The following is a 24,363-nucleotide window of genomic DNA, read 5'->3' on the forward strand; positions in this document are numbered from 1 at the left end:
ATAAGGGAATTCATATTTATGAATTTTAGGTTTTCTGTCTCTAGACTATACTATTTATATATCAGGTCAATCCTGAATATTAGCTGGTATGGCTATGCAACCAACCTACATAAGGTGCTGCTATTGTGATGTCTTGAGATGAGTCTAGATAGCCGTGTTTCTTACTGCGTCTATGGTAGTATTGGTTTTATTACAAGATTTAAACTATTTGATGTTTGAATCATGTACATAAATGATTATAAGGAGTATTGCTTTTTTTTATTTTTTTTAGTAATAAAATATTAGTAAGTCCAGGAATAAACAGCCTAATAGCATTTGTCAGACTAAATTGTAGAAGGATAGTGCTAATCCCCTGGAAACGTGTCCTTATTAACAATTGAAATTAATAATTATGTATATAATCATAATAATAATAATAATAATAATAACAATAAAAAAGATAACAATAAAAAGTATTTATTACTAACTCCAATTACTTAGGTTCTAAATTCTGGTTATCAATTAATATAAAAAAAAATTCAACCCTTTAAAATGCCATATGGTCAATTTAACAACCAATACATTGTTTCAGCTTCCAAACCTAATACAATGTTATCAACAGGGGCTCCCAGGTCATGTGATCCTCTGACACTTATGATTGACAATATTCTGTTATAGGAATACCCTATTTAATAACTAATTTTTCCAGCTAGTTTCATCACAAGTAACGACTCCCTTATAGTTTTCTGGTCTTTCTAGGTCTTGCTGTTGGATTGACACTGTGTTACTTACTGTGTTGCTTATACGGTTAGCGATTTGTCCTATTTTCGGAGAACTAGAGGCGATTAGTCAAATTCTATCTTGACTGTCTCCTGGTTTTCTACCAAGGACATTGGTGCAGTTTTGCACCCGGGCATTAAACAACCATGCCCTTTTGGAAAAAATCTAAGAAATATCATGTCTCCCAAATTCCTGATAAAGGAAATAAGATGGGAGACATACCAACTATGGAGGAGCCTAACATCTCGCTCCAGAAGTTTTCTGTCATCAAAGATATGGCAGATGAAAAATCCAGCGATCTTAGTCACAGCAAATATTGTGACATTACGTCAAAGAACACCAAGAAGAGCGCATTCAGCCTGCTGACCCACCTGCGCTCCAAAAATATCCGTAAAAGGTATGTAACTAATAATTCTCATACATTGCTCAGATATCCAGAGCTGTGGTATAACAGTCACTAGATCTTTAATTCTCCCCATATCTTCACAGAAACTTTGGCAGCAGCGCTGTGATCGGCGCTAGAGAACTGGATCGCTATTTCCCAGATAGACGGTTGAGACTATATGTTGCCACCTGGAATATGGAGGGAAAGGTGAGAAGTAATGTACAATATTTATTGTGACCCATCAGTATGCCCGAGCTCAAGTTGGATGAAATGGGCCAGTAACCATGTCTCTTTAGTTTGTAGTTGAATATCACATAGACAGGTTATATTCTACCCTATGTCAGTTGAGTTGGCGCTCTTTGTATACAATATTAATGTTTGTATATTTTGAACAGGATTACCCGCAAAATGTGGAGGATCTGCTGTTACCATCAGATGATACGAAAGACATTTATGTTATTGGCGTTCAGGAAGGATGTCCAAACAGGTAAGTCTTCTCAGGTTGTCTTACACCAGCCTATGACTGCAGATGGACAGCAGGGCGGCTGATACAAATTCTCTCTCAATGCTCTACTTATTGTATTATCACTCCTTAATTTTCAAAATTCAACACCAGAGGTTATTATATGGAGTGTTGATACAGATGAGTTGAGTATCTTAATCTTGTGTCATTTATTAATATGTAAATCTGAAATTGTGTCTTCTTGTAGACGGGAATGGGAGATAAAATTACAGGAGACCCTTGGACCACACTATGTATTATACCACTCCTCCGGGCTCGGAGTCCTGTATCTCACCATCTTTGTTCGACGGGAACTAATCTGGTTCTGCTCAGGTAAGATTCACATTCCTACGTCTACATAAGAAGTCTTGAATGTAGTCATTAGCTGGAACATCTTATTTAGTTATTAGAATTAGATGCCTAAGAGCTTGGCTCTCAGATTCTTGACTTCTGAGTATTGGAGATCTAAAAGTTCACACCACAGTTACAAAGTATGAAATTATGTTCTAGTAATATTTCCATAGTTTAATTGGAAATAATTTCTATTCCATTGTTGCATGTAGTACTCTTAACCACTGACCCGTCTTTTTGTGTTTAATTTCTTATACAGAGGTAGAGCACACCCATGTAACAACCAGGCTATTCCACCATGTGAAAACGAAAGGAGCCTTAGGTGTTGCCTTCACCGTCTTTGGAACATCTTTCCTTTTTATTAATTCACATCTGAGATGTAAGTATTTACAATATTAATATATGACCATGTACAGTTTTACTTTGTATAAAATTGCTGCTATTTGATAATTAACTGAAATATATGGGATGATATGAAGAGATCTGTACTAATAATGTTTTGGTAAAAATAAAAGGTTTGTTCCTGTTTGATCAAACTTTTTCTAATCTATCAATCTCAGTCTATGTTGTGAGTGGCCAGTAATACAGATACACGCAGGTACAATTAGTGCAGGAGGGGGTGGCGGCGGCTGGTTTCAGTTGCGCCGCCTCCCCCTCAGAGAGGCAGCAGGGCGGACGGTGCGGCCGTATAATCCCTCACACCCACCCCTCCTCTCCATTAGCGGCGGTGGCGCGCTGCAATGTGTTTTTTTGAAAATAATATGCGATTCGGGCCGCCCATATGATCATCCGCCACTGCTAATATGTATTTTTTTGTTGGCAGTTGGGGCACTCAGCAAGAGGATCCAGGACTATAAAACCATCACTGAGGGTCTCCGTCTGCCTCAAATTATTCCGGAAAGAATCAACTCCAATGCCTGTGAGTATTACTTATGTGGTTGAACCTATGGATCCTTTTATCTCTCTATTTGTCTCCGTTGAGTCTAATGCAGTCATGTGCTATAATTTTTTTATTTTTTTTTATTCTACAGTGGACGTCACCAGCCGCTTTGATCGGGTGTTTTGGTTTGGAGACCTCAATTTTCAACTTAAAGAGGACAGAAAAAATGTGGAATCTCTTCTGCAGAAGATCGAAGGAAAAGATATGTCCAGTCTCCTCAAACACGACCATCTGAATGAAGCCAAGAACAATGGTATATTTACTAGTAGATACATGTCTATCACTCCTCAACCTTCATTAAAGTGGTTCTCCACCTTCTGACAACTGATGACCTATCCACCGGATAGGTCATCAGTATATCATCGGTGCGGGTCCGACACCTGGACGCTGCACCGTTAAGCTGCTCCAGTGACCTGCGGGCACCGGATGTTATGGCACACAATGCTATGTATGGAGCCGGAAGCAGTTGGCTCCTTACATAGCATTGCTGCCATGATGCATAACTGCAGGTCTGCCTCCTATTCACTTGAATTGGAGCAGAGTTGCAGTACTGCAGCTCGGCTGCAATTCCGTGGCCGGCGCCAACTGCATCCGGCATGTACGTCCGGTGCTCAAAGGCACCAGACCAGCTGATTAGTGCAGGGTCCGGGTGTCGGACCACCACAGATCATGTACTGATGACCTATCTTGTGAGTATGTCATCAGTTGTCAGAAGTTGGAAAACCCCTTTAATACCACAACCACTTCCACAGATTAATACAAATCACTGACATGATGGTTGATATGGTCCCCAAATTCTTATATAGTGCTAAAATTATCAATTGCTCCTTTTTTTTTTTTTTAATACTGACAACTTTTTTTTCTTTCAACTTAAGGGTCCATATTTCTAGGGTTCAAGGAGCACACTATTGATTTTCTTCCTACATATAAGTTTGACATTGGCACAGACACCTATGATACATCAGCAAAGCAGAGAATTCCATCATATACGGTAAGATATCTTATTTCCAGGTCTACAGAGCTTGAGAGACAATAGAATCCATGGGCCAGAGCACCCATTATATAATGAATCCCCTCCCCCAATGTAATGAATTGTTATTATTATAGCTGGAAGAGTAATTTCTTATGAACAAAGCTTTCAGTTAATTTTACTTTTATGTAGTGAGTTTGTCATCACAGTTTCCCAGTGTAATATGTCGTTGCCCAGCATGCGTCAAGGATACTTATTTAATGAAATCTGTGTGACCAAGTCAAACCTAAAATGCAATAAAGTCTCAATATTCTGCAATATAAATAAAGTAGGCCCAACGTTTAGGTCTGTGTTTTGCAGTTTAATAATATATTATAATATGATTTCATTAATGATATTTGTTATTTTCATGACCTCTACAGGACAGGGTGTTGTTTAAAAGCCAATGTGAGGGAGATGTGCGAGTCCTGAGATACGACTCTTGCCCTGTTTTGAAGACCTCAGACCACCGACCTGTTTTTGGCATCTTTGAAGTAAAGATCAGGCCTGGTTCAGATGAGTAAGTCATGTTTTCCTCCATGTTGTTGGTATGATACTTTCAGTAGCCGTCATTACTACATGGTCCTTATAGCCAGAGCTCACACTTTGGGGCAGGTGGCTGTACACCTTGGTGACAGTACTGGAGGATTATAGGATGTGAAACTAAGCAAAGTGTGGTTACCTGCTAACATTATCATATGTCTTACATAAATATATTTCTCATTCCAGCATCCCCTTGGCTGGTGGACGCTTTGATCGTAAAATCTATGTAACGGGCATTAGGAGGAAAGGACAAAAAAAGTAGCTGCATCTGTTCATGTCCTTACAGGTAAGAGCTTTGTAGTTGTCTGTTATGTTTGCGGTGAAAATGTTCTTCCATCTCTTAGGTTTTCCTCTGTATCTGTAATTTATTTTATCAACTAATTTAACTAAAGTGTAAATAAGTATTTTCAATCTTAAAATTCCAACTCCTTGTATTCAGACACTTTTTCATTTCTGAATGAAGGTTGTGGGCTTTGGGGAACAACTTCCCCAACTGTAAGCATGTATGTAGTATAGTACAATGAGTTTCCTAAAGGAACCTGTCATCTGAATGGATGGAAAACCTGGATTTTATGATGCATTAGCTTCTAAGCAAAAATGATGGATACAAGGAACATTGCTATTGATGGAAGACATTACTTGGCATCTTGCAGGACTCCTAAGGAACAGTTACAATCTCCGGGGCATAAAACATCGGAACATTAGAAAGTTCCCGTAACATGCTGAAGAGCGCAGCTCTAGGTCAGACCCACTGCTTGCATCAACCATCTTCAAGGTTTGTAGTGTGACGCCAAGGATCAATTAAGAAATTTATTTACCTCAAATCACCTTAAAAAGTCTTCTAGATTTTGTGTCTGCTAAGAAACACACATTATAGAACATTAATAGCAAATATTTGTCTTGCAGCATAAACATCAATTCCGCAGTACATCTGGCGAGAATAGCGCTCCCTGTCACCGGAGGAGCCACCATCAATGCTGATAGAAAGGTAAGTTCCTCTGGATGTGTCCCCTCTCTATATTTATCAAGCAGCCTGAATGATCAATATTTAATAGGGTTGTGTGCTTCTCCCCCCTAGAACAAGTCAGCAGATATCAACAGAACATCAACACCAATAACAACCAAGGGCAGAATCCGCCATCTTACAAGAATTCCAATGGCGAGACTTAACATTTCTACAACATCTGTCACAGAAGAGACATCAATGTGGTCACCAGGGCATCAATATCACCCAGAAGACCAGGTTCAGAACAGGACAATATGTCATCTCTTCTTGTGTCTGTGGAATCCAGATTTTCCACCCCTTACTGATACTACAGTATATACTGTGACATATTCCACAGTTTTTGCTGAATCTTGTATTACCATCATCTTTACCATTATATATTTTGATCCACAAAAACCTTAAATAAATCATTAACATCAATCCATAAGTGTGACTGGTAATTGTTATGTGCGCGGCTGCAACTTACCACAGTGTATACAATTCACCTAACCGACCCTTCACAGCGCTATTTGTGTGACATCGCGTTTAATCCAGTGGTAGGTGACAGGACATTGTATCATATGTACACAATACAGAGTGTATGGAACGTGCCGCCATATGTACTGGATTATATACTGTAGGACAAAGAGTGACAGGAGATGTAAAACATTGATATATTTGATAGTTGCTTAACCCCTTAAGGACGCAGCCTAGTTTGGGCCTTAGGGCTCAGAGCCCATTTTTCAATTCTCATTGGTGTGCAAGAGCACTAATGATCCCAATTTCCCAGCTGCTATTGAGTTGTTGAATTTATTAAAACGTAACTTTTATTATTTTAATTTAGAAATGAAGCGCAGCAGAAAGAAGAAAGACGTACAACATTGAGGTGAGTTAAAATGGTTCCAAGTCGGTTAGCGTAACGTTTGAGATCCAATGTGTATTAGGGTCTCATAAGAATAAAGTGGCAGGCGCAGTCAGCAGCTGCAGACTGATAGAGAGCCTCTTTGTCATACAGGGTAAGATGCAGTAGCTTGTGCCGACTAGGATTATTAAAAGAGCGCTAGCCCCCCCGACATGTTTCGCTGCTTCAGCGTCCTCAGGGGATAAATTCGGGGCTAATGGTCTGAAGCAGCGAAACATGTCGGGGGGGCTAGCGCTCTTTTAATAATCCTAGTCGGCACAAGCTACTGCATCTTACCCTGTGTGACAAAGAGGCTCTCTAGCAGTCTGCAGCTGCTGACTGTGCCTGCCACTTTATTCTTATGAGACCCTAATACACATTGGATCTCAAACGTTACGCTAACCGACTTGGAACCATTTTAACTCACCTCAATGTTGTACGTCTTTCTTCTCTCTGCTGCGCTTCATTTCTAAATTAAAATAATAAAAGTTACGTTTTAATAAATTCAACAACTCAATAGCAGCTGGGAAATTGGGATCATTACTGCTCTTGCACACCAATTTGCTTTTGTATATAATCCATCCCTGCCAGCTACTAGGGTCTGCGCTATTTCTTTTGACATTTTTCCGATCTGACATATTTAACTTTATGTGGAATAACGTCGGAATGCTTAAACCTATCCAAGCGATTCTGAGATTGTTTTCTCATGAGACATTGGGCTTTATGTTAGCTGTAAAATTTTGTTGATATGTTCAGTGTTTATTAGTGAAAAATTGCAAAATTTAGAGAAAATTTAGAAAAAATAGAATTTTTCTAAAGTAAAAAATGCATCTGCTTGTAAAACAGATGGTTATACCACCCAAAATAGTTACTAGTTCACATTTCCCATAATTCTACTTTAGATTGGCATGATTTTTTGAACATAAACAGCAATTTCTCATATTTTTAAGAAAGTGTCAAAAGCCTTTTTTTTTAAGGTACCTGTTCAGTTCTGAAGTGGCTTTGAGGCACCTATGTATTAGAAACACCCACAAAACTCCCCGTTTTAAAAACTAGACCCCTCAAATTATTCAAAACAGCATTTTGAAAGGTTATTTTAACCCTTTAGGCATTTCACAGGAATTAAATCAAAGTGGAGGTGAAATTTGCAAATTTCATTTTTCTTGCTGAATTTAATTTTAATTCTATTTTTTTCTGTAACACAGAAGGTTTTACCAGAGAAACACTACTAAATATGTATTTTACAGATTCTGCCGTTTTTAGAAATGTCCCACATGTGGCTCTAGTGTGCTCTTGGACTAAAACACAAGCCCCAGAAGCAAAGAAGCACCTAGTGCATTGTGGGGCCTCATTTTTATTAGAATATATTTTAGGCAGCATGCCAGGTTTGAAGAGGTGTTGAGGTGCCAAAAAAGTAGGAATCCCTCAAAAGTGACCCCATTTTGGAAACTGCACCCCTCAAGGAATTCATTTATGGTTGTTGTTACCATTTTGACCCCACAGTTTTTTCACAGAGCGTCTTTGAATTGGGCTGTGAAATTAAAAAGATGAAATTTTTTCCAATAAGATGTCATTTTTTATCAAAATGTCTTATTTTCGCATGGAACAAAATGCCCCATTTCGTTGCCCAATTTGTCCTGAGTGCGGTAATATCCCATTTGTGGTGACAAACTGCCGTTTGGGCCCATGGGAGGTCTCAGAAGGAAAGAAGCGCTATGTTTTCTTTGGAGTCCAGATTTTGCTGGATTGGTTTTCGGGTGCCATGTCGACTTTGCAGAGCCCCAGGGGTATCAAAGCAATGGAAGCCCACCAGAAGTGACCCCATTTTGGAAACTAAACCCCTCAAGGAATTCATTTATGGGTGTTGTGACCATTTAGACCCCACAGTTTATTCTCAGAATTTATTTGAAATGGGCTGTGAATTAAAAAAAATGTGTGATAAACTGGGCCCATGGGAGGGCTAAGAAGGAAAGGACCACCATTTGGCCTACTGGGGATTTTCTGGTACTAAGTCATGTATGCAGAAGCCCCTGAGGTACCAGTACAGTTGAAACCCCCAAGAAGTGATCCCATTTTAAAAACTACACCCCTTAAGGCATTCATCTAGAGGTGTAGTGAGCATTTTGACCCCACAGGCATTGTGTAAAAGATAATGCGCAGCAGATTTGCAGAGTGAGATTTGCAATTTCATATACATATATGCCATTTCAGTGTCTGATATATTGTGCCCAGCATGCGCCACCGGAGACATACATCCCATAAACTGTAATGTGGGTTATCACGGGTACGGCAATACCCTACATGTGGATGTTAACAGCTGCCTGGGCACACAGCAGGGCCCAGAGTGTAAAGATGAGGGGGATAAGCTGTGCGGAGTGCATCATGGTAAGTAAAACTGGGGTAGATTGAAAATCAAGGGATGGATGATAAATTTTAAAACACTTTCATACAGAGCCCTGGTTTTTCGGGACACGTGTCATATTGATATATTGTGTCTTACCTTATCCCCCTCTTATAGCAGACTTTGCACTTCTTTTGACTTTTTCCCTTCTTGCCAGTTTGGGGAACTCCTCCTGGAAAGTATTGCCCTGGTACGATGCGTGTTGCCTTGCTTCCAGAAGTACTTGGTGCCCCCCCTTCATGGTCCCTAAAGATTAGGTTCTTGATAACCACCTCTTGAAATTCCAGGAAAGTTCCAGTCTGGCCTTTACATCGATGTAGTACGTACACATTGTACAATGCAATCTGAATGATGTGCACGGCCAGCTTCTTATACCACACCGCATGGCGCTGTAGGGCTTCAGGACTTGATCTGACAAGTCCACCCATCCCATGTACCTATTGTAGTCCAGGATGCAGTCTGGTTTGGGGTTCTCTGTACTGGTACCTCGTACAGGTACATGGGCACTGGTGTGGCCATGTATTGTCAATATGACATCTCTCTTGTCCTTCGCGCTCAGGTCAGTACTATTACGTCGTGCTGAGCGCATCGTTTGCGCTCAGCTCAGTAATAGTACTGACCTGAGTTAACACGGCGCCATCTTTCCCCGGCGCGTGTTTGAGCTGTGATACCTGCTGTTTCCGACAGCAGGCTATCACAGCTTAGTGTGCAGGGACCGATTGCGGTGGTCCCCGCCGATTAACCCCTTAGAAGCCGCGTTCAATAGCGATCGCGGCTTCTTAGGGGTTAAGCTGCCATCGCCGGCCTGCTACACGATAGCGGGCCGCGATGGCTACTATGGCAACCAGAATCCTAACAATGGACTCTGGCTACGCCATCGATGGAAGCCTAGTGGGTCCTGACAAAGTCAGGACCCACTATGCTTGCTGTCAGCGAACAGCTGACAGTTCTAATACACTGCACTACGTATGTAGTGCAGTGTATTAGAATAGCGATCAGAGCCTCCTGCCCTCATGTCCCCTAGTGGGACAAAGTAAAAAAAAGTGTAAAAAAGTAAAAAAAAAGTTGTGGAAAAATAAGAAAATAAAAGTTTTAAAAGTGCTAAAAGTAAAAATCCCCCTTTTTCCATTATCAGTCCTTTATTATTAATAAAAATATATAAACAAACAAATAAACTATACATGATTGGTATTGCCACGTCCGTAACGTCCTGAACTACAAAACAATGTCGTTATTTATCCCGCGCGGTGAACGCCGTAAAATAAAATAATAATAAACCGTACTACAATCACAATTGTTTGGTCACTTCATCTCCCAAAAAATGGAATAAAAAGAGATCAAAAAGTCGCATGTAACTAAAAATGGTACTGATCGAAACTACAGTTAGTTACGCAAAATATAAGTCCTCGCACGACTTTCCTAATGGAAAAATAAAACAGTTCTGGCTCTTAGAATAAGGTAACACAAAAAATAAATTATACTTTACAAAATGTATTTTATTGTGCAAACGCCATAAGACATAAAATAAAACTATAAACATAGGGTATCGCCATAATCGTATCGCCCCACAGAATAAAGTGAATATGTAATTTATAGCGCATGGTGAATGCTGTAAAAAAAATAGATTACAAAACAATCGTAAAATTCCTGTATTTTAGTCACCACGCCTCTTAAAAATAGAATAAAAACTGATCAAAAAGTCGCATGCACCCCAAGAAAACTACAATGAATTCCTCAAGGTCTCTAGTTTCCAAAAAGGGGTCACTTTTGGGGGGTTTCCTCTGTTCTAGCACCACAAGACCTCTTCAAACCGGACATGGTGCCTAATAAATTAAATTTAATTAATTAAATGTCACCTCTACTTTGCTCTAAATTCCTGTGAAATACCTAAAGGGTTAATAAACTTTCTAAATGCTGTTCTGAATACTTTGAGGGGTCTAGTTTCTGAAATGGGGTGTTTGATAAGGGTGTCTGATATATGGGCCCCACAAAGCAACTTCAGAACGGAGCTGGAAACGGAAAAATAAAATAAAAATGAGGCAATACTTCGCTTCTTACATTATACTGATAATGAGCCGTGCCCACCCCGAGATAACCCCAGTTTTGACTGTTTGTATAAACGGAGACCCCTATTAGACCGTTTCAGTGCCCGGTTTTCCCAAGCATACAGCCCCGAGAAGTGTATTTCTATTGATGGGTCCTTGGTACATTTTAAAGGGAGGGTTCAATTCCACCAGTACCTGCCGGGTAGAAGGGCAAGGTATGGCGTAAAGATGTATAAGCTGTGCGAGAGTGCATCAGGGTATACCTACAAATTTAGGATATATGAAGGGAAGGACACCAGTATTCAGCCCCCAGAATGCCCCGCCTTACTGGGAGTGAATACAAAAATTGTGTGGGATTTGGTGCACCCACTGATGGACCAGGGTTACCTACTCTACCTGGATAATTTTTATACCAGCGTCCCACTCTTCAACTGCCTCGCTTCCAGAAGTCCTGCGGCATGCGGCACTGCTAGAAGAAATCTGAGAGGCCTCCCTAAGACACCGCTTGGGCAAACAAGAAGGGGTGAGAGCAGGGCACATTCTAGCAGCAACATATTGTGTGTCAAGTACAAGACAAGGGAGATGCCACACCAGTACCCATGTACCAGTACGAGGTACCAGTACAGAGACCCCCAAACCAGACTCCATCCTGGACTACAATAGGTACATGGGAGGGGTGGACTTGTCAGATCAAGTCCTTAAGCCCTACAGTACTTCTGGAAGCGAGGCCACATGCATCGTACCAGGGCAACACTTTTTAGGAGAAGTTCCCCAAACTGGCAAGAAGGGAAAAAGTCAAAAGAGGTGCAAAGTCTGCTATAAGAGGGGGATAAGGAGGGACACAATATATCAATGTGACGCGTGTCCCGAAAAACCAGAGCTCTGTATGAAAGAGTGTTTTAAAATTTATCATCCATCCCTTTATTTTTAATTTACACCAGTTTTACTCGCCCTGATGCACTCCGCACAGCTTACCCCTCCTCATCTTTCCCCTCTGAGCCCTGCTGCGTGCCCAGGCAGCTGATAACAGCCACATGTAGGGTATTGCCGTACCCAGGAGAACCAACATTACAGTTTATGAGGTGTATATCTCCGGTGGCGCATGCTGGGCACACTGTATCGGACACTGAATTGGCATATATGTATAGAAAATTGCAAATTTCACTCTGCACCAACTGCTGCACATTATCTTTTACACAATACCTGTGGGGTCAAAATGCTCACTACGCCTCTAGATGAATGCCTTAAGGGGTGTAGATTTTAAAACAGGGTCACTTCTCGGGGGTTTCAACTGTACCGGTACCTTAGGGGCTTCTGCGTACAAGACTTAGCTCCAGAAAAGCTCCAGTAGGCCAAATGGTGGTCCTTTCCTTCTGAGCCCTGCTGTGTGCCCAGTCAGCTAATAACAGCCACATGTAGGGTATTGCCGTACCCGGGAGAACCCACATTACAGTTTATGGGGTGTATGTCTCCGGTGGCACATGCTGGGCACAATATATCGGACACTGACATGGCATATATATAGAAAATTGCAAATCTTACTCTGCACCATCTGTTGCGCATTATCTTTTACACAATACATGTGGGGTCAAAATGCTCACTACAACTTTAGCTGAATTCCTCAAGGGGTGTCGTTTTTAAAACGGGGTCACTTCTCGGGGGTTTCAACTGTACTGATACCTCATGGGCTTCTGCACACATGACTTCGCACCAGAAAATTCCCAGTAGGCCACATGGAGGTCCTTTCCTTCTGAGCCCTCCCATGGGCCCAAACGGCAGTTTATCACCACAAATAGGGTATTTCCACACTCAGGACAAATTGGGCAACAAAATGGGGTATTTTATTCCTTGTGAAAATAAGAAATTTTGAGCCAAAACTACCTCTTATTGGAAAAAAAATTATATTTTTTTTAATTCACAGCCTAATTCAAATAAATTCTGTGAAAAAACTGTGGGGTCTAAATGGTCACAACACCCATAAATAAATTCCTTGAGGGGTGTTGTTTTCAAAATGGGGTGACTTCTGGTGGGTTTCCATTGCTTTGATACCTCTGGGGCTCTGCAAATGCGACATGGCACCCGAAAACAAATCCAGCAAAATCTAGGCTCCAAAGAACACATAGCGCTCCGTTCCTTCTGAGGCCTCCCATGGGCCCAAACGGCAGTTTATCACCACAAATGGGGTATTGCCGCACTCAGGACAAATTGGGCAACAAATTGGGGTATTTTATTTCTTGTGAAAATAAGAAATTTTGAGCCACAACTACCTCTTATTGGAAAAAATTAAATTTTTTTAAATTCACAGCCCAATTCAAATAAATTCTGTGAAAAAACTGTGGGGTCTAAATGGTCACAACACTCATAAATGAATTCCTTGAGGGGTTTTGTTTCCAAAATGGGGTCACTTTTGGTGGGTTTCCATTGCTTTGATACCTCTGAAGCTCTGCAAATGCGACATGGCACCCGAAAATCAATCCAGCAAAATCTGGGCTCCTAAGAACACATAGCGCTCCTTTCCTTCTGAGTCCTCCCATGGGCCCAAACGGCAGTTTATCACCACAAATGGGGTATTGCCGCACTCAGGACAAATTGGGCAACAAAATGGGGCATTTTATTCCCTGTGAAAATAAGAAATTCTGATCAAAAATGGCATCTTATTGGAAAAATTGTCATTCTTTTAATTTCACAGCCCAATTCAAATACGCGCTGTGAAAAAACTACGGGGTCAAAATAACCATAAATGAATTCCTTGAGGGGTGCAGTTTCCAAAATGGGGTCAGTTTTTGGGGGATTCCTACTGTTTTGGCACCTCAACACCTCTCCAAACCTGGCATGCTGCCTAAAATATATGCTAATAAAAAAGAAGCACCAAAATGCACTAGGTGCTTCTTTGCTTCTGGGGCTTGTGTTTTAGTCCACGAGCGCACTAGAGCCACATGTGGGACATTTCTAAAAACTGCAGAATCTGGACAATACATATTTAGTAGTGTTTCTCTGGTAAAACCTTCTTTGTTACAGAAAAAATTTTTTAATAAAATTTAAATTCAGCAAGAAAAAGGAAATTTGCTAATTTCACCTCCACTTTGCTTTAATTCCTGTGAAATGCCTGAAGGGTTAAAAAACTTTCTAAATGCTATTTTGAATACTTTGAGGGGTCTAGTTTTTAAAATGGGGTGTTTTATGGGGGTTTCTAATACATAGGCCCCTCAAAGCCCCTTCAGAACTGAACAGGTACCTTAAAAAAAAGGCTTTTGAAATTTTCTTAAAAATATGAGAAATTCCTGTTTATGTTCTAAACCTTGTAACGTCCAAGAAAAATAAAATAATGCTCTAAAAACTATGCAGATCTAAAGTAGACTTATGGGAAATGTGAACTAGTAACTATTTTGGGTGGTATAACCATCTGTTTTACAAGCACCTGCATTTAAATTCGGAAAAATTATATTTTTTCAAATTTTTCTAAAAATTTTGCAATTTTTCACAAATAAACACTGAATATATCGACCAAATTTTACAACTAACATAAAGCCCAATGTCTCACAAGAAAACAATCTCAGAATCGCTTGGATAGGTTTAAGCATTCCGACGTTATTACCACATAAAATGAAATATGTCAGATTTAAAAAATGGGCTCTGAGCCTTAAGGCCCAAACTAGGCTGCGACCTTAAGGGGTTAACACAAAATATGTTGCTGCTAGATTGTGCCCTGCCTCCATCCCTTCTTGTTTGCCCAAGCAGTGTCTTAGGGAGTTGTAATGTCAGGATAGGGAGACAGACAGGTGAGCCCTAATTTACCCGCCACTCAGACTGCCTACTTTCACAGCCTGTCCTAGGTGACGACGTACAAATGGGCGACGGTCCATACGCTCAATATGTGCACGACAGACAAACAAGACAAGGGTACACAAAAGCAAAGGGAAGTGGGGAAGTTGCCCACGGCAAAACCGTGAGCAACAGAGTAGTGGATGAGCCGAGTCAAACCAGGAGTGTACGTGGTAACAAATGCAGAGCAGGAGAATAGTCAGTCAAGCCAGGGTCAATATGAAGCAGAGGTCAATGGTAACAGCAGGAACAGCAGAGCCAGGAAACAAGAGAATCACAGGCAAAGGACAAGCATCAAATGAAGTTATAAGTAGACCAAGGGCGGGAGCTAGAACCGTCTGGCCAGGCTGCGATAGGCTCTCCCACTCCTCAGCCTACCAGCCTGAGTGGTAGCAGATCGAGTCACTCTAGCAGACCTAGACACAGATGCAGGCTTATTAACCACGGGCGTCGACACAGAAGCTGTGTCAGGCAAATCCTTCACAGGAGGCCTCTCCGATTTCTTCTAGCAGTGCCGCATGCCGCAGTACTTCTGGAAGCGAGGCACTTGAAGAGTAGGACGCTGGTATAAAAATTATCCTGTTAGAGGTGGTAAACCTGGTCCAGCAGTGGGTGCACCAAATCCCACCCAATTTTTGCGTTAACTCCCAGTAAGGGGGGGCATTCTAAGGGCTGAATACTGCTGTCCCTAAGTATACCCTGATGCACTCTCGCACAACTTATACATCTTCACGCCATACCTTGCCCTCTTACACGGCAGGTACTGGTGGAATTGAATCCTCCCTTTAAAATGGACCAGGGACTCATCAATAGCAATACAATTCTCGGGGGTGTATGCTTTGGAAAACCGGGCACTAAAATGGTCTAATAGGGGTCTCCGTTTATACAAACGGTCAAAACTGGCGTCATCTCGGGGTGGGCGCTGCTCATTATCAGTATAATGTAAGAAGCGAAGTATTGCCTCATAACGCATCCTGGACACGGCCATACGGTACATCAGGGTGTGGTATAAGAAAAAGCCTCTTTTTTTTTTTTAGTTACCAGTTTAGTTCTGAAGTGGCTTTGGGGGGGCCTATATATTAGAAACCCCTATAAAACACCCCATTTTAGAAACTAGGCACCTCAAAATATTCAAAACAGCATTCAGAAAGTTTATTAACCTTTTAGGTGTTTCACAGGAATTTAAAGCAAAGTAGAGGTGAAATTTACATATTTCAGTTTTTTTGTAAGAAACTTGTTTTTATTCCTTTTTTTTCCTGTAAGGGCATGACCACACATGGCGGAATTCCTCCGCAACTGTCCGCATCAATGCCGCACAGAATCTGCGTTGCAGATTCTGCAGCGGATCTGCACAAAATGTGCAGAAAATTGATGCGGACTGGCCGCTGCGGACTGCAGGAAAAGTGCTTCTCTTCTCCCTATCAGTGCAGGATAGAGAGAAGGGACAGCACTTTCCCTAGTGAAAGTCAAAGAAATTCATACTTACCGCCCGTTGTCTTGGTGACGCGTCCCTCTTTCGGCATCCGGCCCGACCTCCCTGGATGACGCTCCAGTCCATGTGACCGCTGCAGCCTGTGCTTGGCCTGTGATTGGCTGCAGCCGTCACTTACACTGAAACGTCATCCTGGGAGGCCGGACTGGAGACAGACGCAGGGAGTTCTCGGTAAGTATGAACTTATATTTTTTTTTACAGATACATGTATATTGAGATCGGTAGTCACTGTCCCGGGTGCAGAAACAGTTACTGCCGATCGCGTAACTCTTTCAGCACCCTGGACAGTGACTATTTACAGACGTCTCCTAGCAACGCTCCCGTCATTACGGGAGCCCCATTGACTTCCTCAGTCTGGCTGTAGACCTAGAAATACATAGGTCCAGCCAGAATGAAGAAATGTCATGGTAGTAAAAACAATACGCTCCGCAGCACACATAAGATCTGCGGACTTCATTGCGGAATTTTGACTCCCATTGAAGTCAATGGAGAAATTCCGCCATGAGTCCGCAACCAGTCCGCCACTGCTCCGCAACAGACAGAGCATGCTGCGGACACCAAATTCCGCTCCGCAGCCTATGCTCCGCAGCGGAATTGTACGCATCGTGTAAACGAACACTGCTAAATTAAAGTGAAAGTCAATGGAGAAACGGCTCCGCTGCGGATTAACGCTGCGGAGTGTCCGCAGCGGAATTTAAGTGAAATTCCGCTATGTGTGAACCCGCCCTAAAACAGAAGGTTTTACCCCGAGAAACGCAACTCAATACTTATTGCCCAGATTCTCCAGTTTTGAGAAATATCCCAGATGTGGTCCTAGTGTGGTAATGGACTGAAGCATCGGCCACCGAAGCAAAGAACCACCTAGAGGATTATGAGGCCTCCTTTTTATTAGGCACCATGTCCGGTTTGAAGAGGTCTTGTGGTGCCAAAACAGTGGAAACCCCCCAAAAGTGACACTATTTTGGAAACTAGACCCCTTGAGGAATTCATTGTAGTTTTCATGGGGTGCATGTGACTTTTTGATCAGTTTTTGTTCTATTTTTAAGAGGCGTGGTGACTAAAAAACAGCAATCTTCTATTGTTTTTTATTCTATTTTTTTTACAGCGTTCACCGTGCGCTAAAAAATACATATTCACTTTATTCAGCATGGCGATACGATTACGGCGATACCAAATGTTTATAGTTTTTTTTTATGTCTTATGGTGTTTGCACAATAAAATAATTTTTATTAAAAATCATTTACTTTTTGTCTTGCCTTATTCTAGGAGCCATACAGTTTTTGTCTTTTTTTCCATCAGGAAAGCCGTGTGAGGACTTGTTTTTGCGTAACGAACTGTAGTTTCGATCAGTACCATATTTAGGTACATGCGACTTTTTGATCTCTTTTTATTCCATTTTTTGAGAAGTGAAGTGACCAAAAAACTGTGATTCTGGTATGGTTTATTATTATTTTCTTTTACGGCGTTCACCGCGCGGGATAAATAACGAAATACTTTTGTAGTTCAGGCCGTTACGGACGCGGCGATATCAATTATGTATCGTTTATTTGTTTATTTATTTTTATTAATAATAAAAGACTGATAAGGGAAAAAGGGGGATTTTTACTTTTCTTACTTTGAAAACTTTTATATTCTTATTTTTACACAACTTTTTTTTAACTTTTTTTAACTTTATTACTTTGTCCCACTCGTGTACTTGAGGGCAGGAGGCCCTGATCCATATTCTAATGCACTGCACTATATGCGTAGTTCAGTGTATTACAGCTGTCAGCTACTCACTGACAGCAAGGGTTCCATAAATGGCATAGCTGGATGACATTGTTAGGCGTCCGGTTGCTATAGCCACCATTGCCGGCCGCTATCGTGTAGCGGGCCGATGATGGCAGCTTAAACCCTAAGAAGCCGCTATCGCTATTGAAAGCGGCTTCCAAGGGGTTAATCAGCGGGGACACAGCGATCAGTCTCCGCAGAAGGAGCTGCGGCGACTGCTGTACGAGAAAGCAGCTGTTACAGCTCCTGTATGTGTCGGGAAGATGGCCGAAATGGCCGTTCCTCCCGCGACTTACTATTCCAGCTCTAAGCGCGAACGATGCACTTAGCACGAAGGAATAGTACGTCGCTGAGCGCGAAGGGGTTAAGCATCAGTTTCCTAAAATGTCATATTAAACTCCCTTTACAAGCGGAGACAATACGATTAAGCAAATATTTTCTTTACGTTTCCCAGTATATAATATGGTACAATAAATGGTGCCGTGAAAAAGTACAACTTGTCCTTCAAAAAACAATCCCTCATACGTTTTTTTTGGACCAAAAAATAAAAACTTATGGCTTCTGGAAGTTGGGGAGGAAAGAGCGAAAATGAAAAACCAAAAATAACTGTAAAAGTCAGGGGTTAAATATGAGGTTATAGGTAACATAAGTAATAATTCATGGCGTGATATATTTAGTAAAGTCCAGTTCATCTCATTCCACTATTGGACAGGAATAGTTGGTACACTGAAACTTGTAGAATTTCTAATTCTCTTAATGTAGGGATATGAATCTTGGACAATATGGGTGTAAGTATTAAAGGGGTTCTCTGCAAATAAACCTTGATCACTGTAAAATAAAAAATGTTATACAACTTTATAATATCCTTTGTGCTAAAATTTCTGTTTTAACTTTTGCTGTAATGGGATGAAAACACGGAGTGAAAACCCAAAGAAGCAAAATACTTCTCATGGATAGTAATATGCTACAATTGTATCCAGCCTAAGCAATCATCTGTAAACTAAACAGCATGGACTCTAAGGCCTCATGCACACGACTGTAATGGCTTTTATTCTACTCAAATACGGATCCCTAGTCATCCAAAGTCATCTGCGACTCACTCGCATATAGGCACGCTGTCCGCAAATACGTACCGTCATGCATCCTTAGTTCATCCGCATTTATGGATCCGCAAAAAAAAGAAATGGGAGTCTACAAATGATGTCACCACTATGTCGCAACCCCTTAAAAAGGTCACATGATCGCTCTGGCACCATTTTCTCTGGCATTTGTGCTTTGTGAGAGCTCTGTTGGAATCCTCGGCTGATATAACTTTGTTTTCTGGCATTTCTTTCGTTGCAAGGATGCACTACCCACGTGTGGTTCATGCTCTCATGCTCTTCTGGACTGGCTCGTCTCTCGGCGATTCGGACAGTAAGCTATGCTGGAAGAAGAACCGAAGAGGAGGAGGAGGTACTGGGTTCACCCCATTGTCTCCCAACAGCCCAGAAAGGTGCATTTCCATACCCTGTATGCAGACCTGCGGCAGCACCCGGACAAGTTTCACAACTTCTGCTACATGTCGATTTCCAGCTTTGACCGACGGTGCATCTCGGAGGAACGGCTCATCGTTTCTCTCAGGTAAGAACACCGAATGTCCCTTTTGTCCATTGCTGCCATGTCACCTTGCTACAGGTAGCATAACCGTAGTTGTCCCCTGTGCCCATTGCCGCCATGTCTCCCTGCTACAAGTAGTATATAATTGTAGTTGTCCCCTGTGCATATTGCCGCCATGTCATAATGCTACAAGTAGTATATAACCGTAGTTGCCCCTGTGCCCATTGCCGCCATGTCACTCTGCTACAAGTACTATATAACCCTGGTTGTAGCCTTTGCCCATTGCCACCATGTCACCCTGGTACTGCTAGCACTAATTATTATAAATATTTTTTTCACAGATTCCTGGCAACAGGGAACTCATTTGCATCACTGCATTTTGAATTTCTACTGGGGTGTTCCACCATTTCACAGATCATCTGTCTGACCTGCGAAGTCATCTGGCAGCGACTGAGAGCGACGATGATGCCACAGCCCAAGGCACAAGACTGATTTCGGATTGCCGAGGGCTTTTACCAACAATCACAGTTTGCCAACTGTGTTGGCGCACTGGATGGTAGTGTGAAGAAGCCACCTCACTCATGGTACCTATATTTCAATTACAAGCAGTATTTATTGGTGATGCTGTTCGCCTTGGCTGACAGCAACTACCAGTTTGTAATTGTAGATATAGGCGCCTATGGGAGCTCTTCAGATGCTGGCATCTTCAGGGCTTCCAGAATGGGTGAACGGCTTCAGTCCAAACAGCTCTCCGTTCCAGAACCGAGACAACTGCCTGGATCTACTGGACCTCCTGCCCCATTTCTCATCGTGGCAGATGAAGGATTTGGACCATATATTCTACGTACAGCACACTTCCGGTAGTAATGGGAAGAAATTGCTGGCTCAGAAGTTGAGCCTGCGTCATCAGTCGTGGGTGTTAGCCTAATCGGCTTGCTGTCAGTGAACGACTGACTGTTTTAATACATTGCGCTACATAGGTAGTGCTATGTGTTAGAAGATAAATCAGAAATTAGACCTTCAAGTCCCATAGTGGGTCTAAAAATAAATGTAAAAAAAGTAAAAAAAAACGTTGTAAAAAATAAAATAAAAGTTTCAAGTAATAAAATAAACCACAATAGTCTATTTTCCCTTATTAAGTCCTTTATTATTGAAAAAATATATAAACCATACATATTTTGTATTGCCGCGTCGGTAACGGCCTGAACTATAAAAATATTATGTTATTTATTCTATGAGGTGAGTGGCGTAAAAAAATTAACATAAAGAACAATGCCAGAATTGCTTTTTTTTGGTAATTTTGCCTACCAAAAATTTGAATAAAATGTGATTAAAAAGTCGCATGTATGCAAAAATGATATGAAAACTATAAAAACTATAGCTCAGCTTGCAAAAAACAAGCCCTCATATAGCTCCATCAATGAAAAATTAAAACGTTATGGCTCTCAGAACATGGTGACAGAAAAAATATTTTTACTAAACTAACTTATTTTGCAAAAAGTTGTAAAACAGAAAAAAAGTGCTATAAATTTGGTATCGCCGGAATCGTACGGATCCCGCACAATAAACGTAACATGTAATTTATAATGCATGGTGAACGCTGCATAAAAAAAACTAGAGAACTCTGCCAGAATTGCTGTTTTTTGGTCACCTTGCCTCCCAAAAATAGGATAAAAAGTGATCAAAAAGTCTCATGTACCCCAAAATGGTAGCAGTAAAAATGACAGCTGGTCCCGCAACAAAACAGCCCTCATCCACTACGTCTCTAATAAAAATAAAATAAAATTAGGGAACCAGGAATGGGAGGGCCCAAACATATCTTCTGGAAGCGAGGACACCTGCATTATACCAGAACACTTCCCAGCAAAATTCCCCAAATTGCAGAGGTGCAGAGTGTGTACCAAAATGAGGATAAGAAATGACACCATTTATCAGTGCGACACTGGCCTGTGCATAAAAGATTACTTGACAGCGTAACACACATCTATGGATTATTGTTTTTTTCTTTTTTACCCAATTATTATGCCCTGATGTACTCCGCACAGCTTTCATGTACCCCCACGTTATAAACTGAAACACCAGTAATACTCCAAACAAAACTACTACCAAGAAAACTCCAAATGGGCGCTCCCTCCCTTCTGAGCCCTACAGTGTGCCCAAAAAGCAGTTTACTTACACAAATATACCCGGGAGAACCCTTTTAAGAATTCTTGGGTTGTGTGTCTCCAGTGGCACAAGCTGGGCACAACATATTTGCCACTGAAATGGCATATCTAGGGAAAAATTGCAATTTTACTTTGCACCATTTGTAGCGCATTAATTTATAGAAAAGACCAATGGGTAAAAATGCTCACTATTTACTACTTTGTAAATCGCCAAATTAGGCCTCAATGTATTGTACTCTTTCCGTCCTGAGCTCTGTCGAATGTCCAAGCAAAAGATTAGGGCCAGATGTAGGATATTTCTAAATCTGGGAATCACAGCATAATAGTTAGAGAGCTGTCTTTTCATGGTGGCACAAGCTGGGTACCACATATTGGCATAGCTATGGAAAAATTGCCATTTTCACTCTGCAACATTGAGTGTACACTAATTTCTGGAAAACACCTGCAGGGCTAACATGCTGACTACATCACTAGGTGAATAACTTGAGGGGTGTCATTTCCAAAATGAGGTCACTTCTGGTGGGTTTCCACTGTTTTGGTACCATAGAGGCTTTGCAAATGCGACATAGCGCCCCGAAACCAATCCAGCAATATCTGCACTCCAAAAGCCAAATGGCGCTCCATCACTTCTGAGCCCTACCATGTACCCAAACAGTAGTTTATTACCACATATTAGGTATTGCCATATTCGGGAGAACTTGCTTTACAAATGTTGAGGTGTTTTTTCTCCATTTTTCGTTAAGAAAATAAAAATGTTGTGCTAAATCTGTCTTATTGGAAAAAAATGAAATTTTTATTTTCACTGCCCAATTCTAATAAAATCTATACACAGTCCTCTGTGGTCAAAATGCTCACTACACCCCTAGATAAATTCGTCAAGGGGTATAGCTTCCAAAATGGAGTCACTTTTGGGAAGTTTCCAAAGTTTTGTTCCCACAGGGGCTTTGGAAAAGCAACATGGTCCCAAGAAAACAATCCAGCAAAATCTGCGCTACAAAAGCCAAATCGCACACCTTCCCTTCTGAGCCCTGCTGTCTGCCCAAACAGCAGTTTATTACCACATATGGGGTATTTCCATACTCTGGAAAAGTTGTTCTACAAATCTTGGGGGCTTTTTCTTCTTTATTCCTTGTGGAAATTGGTTTTTTTTCAGCGAAAATGACATCTTATTGGAAAAAAATGTTGTTTTTTATTTTCACGTCCAAATTCTAACAAAATCTATGAAGCACCTTTGGGGTAAAAATGCTAGATGAATTTCTCAAGGCGTGTAGTTTCCCAAATGAAGTCACTTTTGGGAAGTTTCCATTGTACTGTTACCTTAAGGGGCTTTGCAAATGCGACATGGCACCAAGAAACCAATCCAGCAAAATATGCACTCCAAAAGCCAAATGGTGCTTCTTCCCTTCTGAGCCCTGCCATGTGCCCAAACTGCAGTTTATGACGACATATGGGGTATTTCCATACTCTGGAGAAGTTGCTTTAGAAATGTTGGTGGCTTTTTCTTCTTTATTCCTTGTGGAAATTGATTTTCTTTTTAGCTAAACAACATCTTATTGGAAAATAATATGCATTTTTTATTTTGACATACAAATTCTAAGAAAATCTTTGGGGTCAAAATGCTCACTATATGCCGAGATGATTCCTTGTTGGGTTTAGGTTCCAAAATGGGGACTTTTTTGGGGTGTTTCCTTTGTTTTGGCATCGCACCTCTTCAAACCTGACATGGTGCCTAAAATATAATCTAATAATAAGAAGGCCCCAAGATCCTCTAGGCACTACATTGCTTCTCAGGCCTGTGCTTCAGTAAATTAGCACACTAAAAACTGCAGAATCTGGGCAATAAATATTAAGTTGTGTTTATCTCGTAAAACCTTCCGTGTTACAGAGAAAAAAGGATTAAAAATTTATTTCTGCAAAAAAACCTGAAATTTGTAAATTTCACCCCTACGTTGCTCTAATTCTTGTGAAAGGTCTGTAGAGTAAAGAAACTCTCTAAATGCTGTTTTGAATACTTTGAGGGGTACTGTTTTTAAAATGGAGTGCTTTATGGGGGTTTGTATTGTATGGGCCCCTCAAAGCCACTTCAGAACTGAACTGGTCCCTGTAAAAACAGCCTTTTGAAATTTGTGTGAGAATGTCTGCTAAGTTCTAAGCCTTGTAACGTCCTAGAAAAATAAAAGGATGTTCAAAAAACTATGCCAATCTAAAATAGAGATATGGGAAATGTTAATTAGTAACTATTTTGTGTGGTATAACCATATGTATTACAAACAGATACATAGAAATTTGTAAAAATGCTAATTTTTCGCACAATTTTAGTGTTTTTCACAAATAAATACTGAATGTATCTACCAAGTTTTACCAGTAGCAAAGTCCAATGTGTCACGAGAGAAGAATCTTACAATCGCTTGGATAGGTAAAAGCATACAAACATCCGATACACAGATCAACTTTTTAGAACAGGAGAGCAACTGGCAGAGATTATGTGCAGTTATCTGTGAGCTATTTATGCTGAATACGTTCACATCAGGTCTGACCGTCTCCTCTCAGGATGAATAGATCGATTCTTACCACCTCTTTATTCCCTCGAGAGCTGAGCACAGGAGATGCAGCATGTAGGATGTTCTTACTGGTGCAGAGCCCGAGCACCTTATGAGGGTCTTCAGGTTTTTAGTCATATTTATTACAAAGATTATG

General features: G+C 41.0%; 1 long non-coding RNA gene across 1 annotated transcript; it reads left to right on the forward strand.

Annotated features, from left to right (window-relative positions):
- The first annotated feature begins 1,861 nt into the window (after positions 1 to 1,861).
- On the forward strand, positions 1,862 to 2,910 carry LOC142741288 (uncharacterized). The gene is made up of 3 exons (XR_012881060.1): positions 1,862 to 1,979; positions 2,257 to 2,376; positions 2,821 to 2,910. It is a non-coding gene; the product is annotated as an uncharacterized LOC142741288 (long non-coding RNA).
- Positions 2,911 to 24,363: the final 21,453 nt, after the last annotated feature.

The sequence above is a fragment of the Rhinoderma darwinii genome, chromosome 2 (assembly GCF_050947455.1).
Source record: "Rhinoderma darwinii isolate aRhiDar2 chromosome 2, aRhiDar2.hap1, whole genome shotgun sequence".
NCBI lineage: Eukaryota > Metazoa > Chordata > Amphibia > Anura > Rhinodermatidae > Rhinoderma > Rhinoderma darwinii.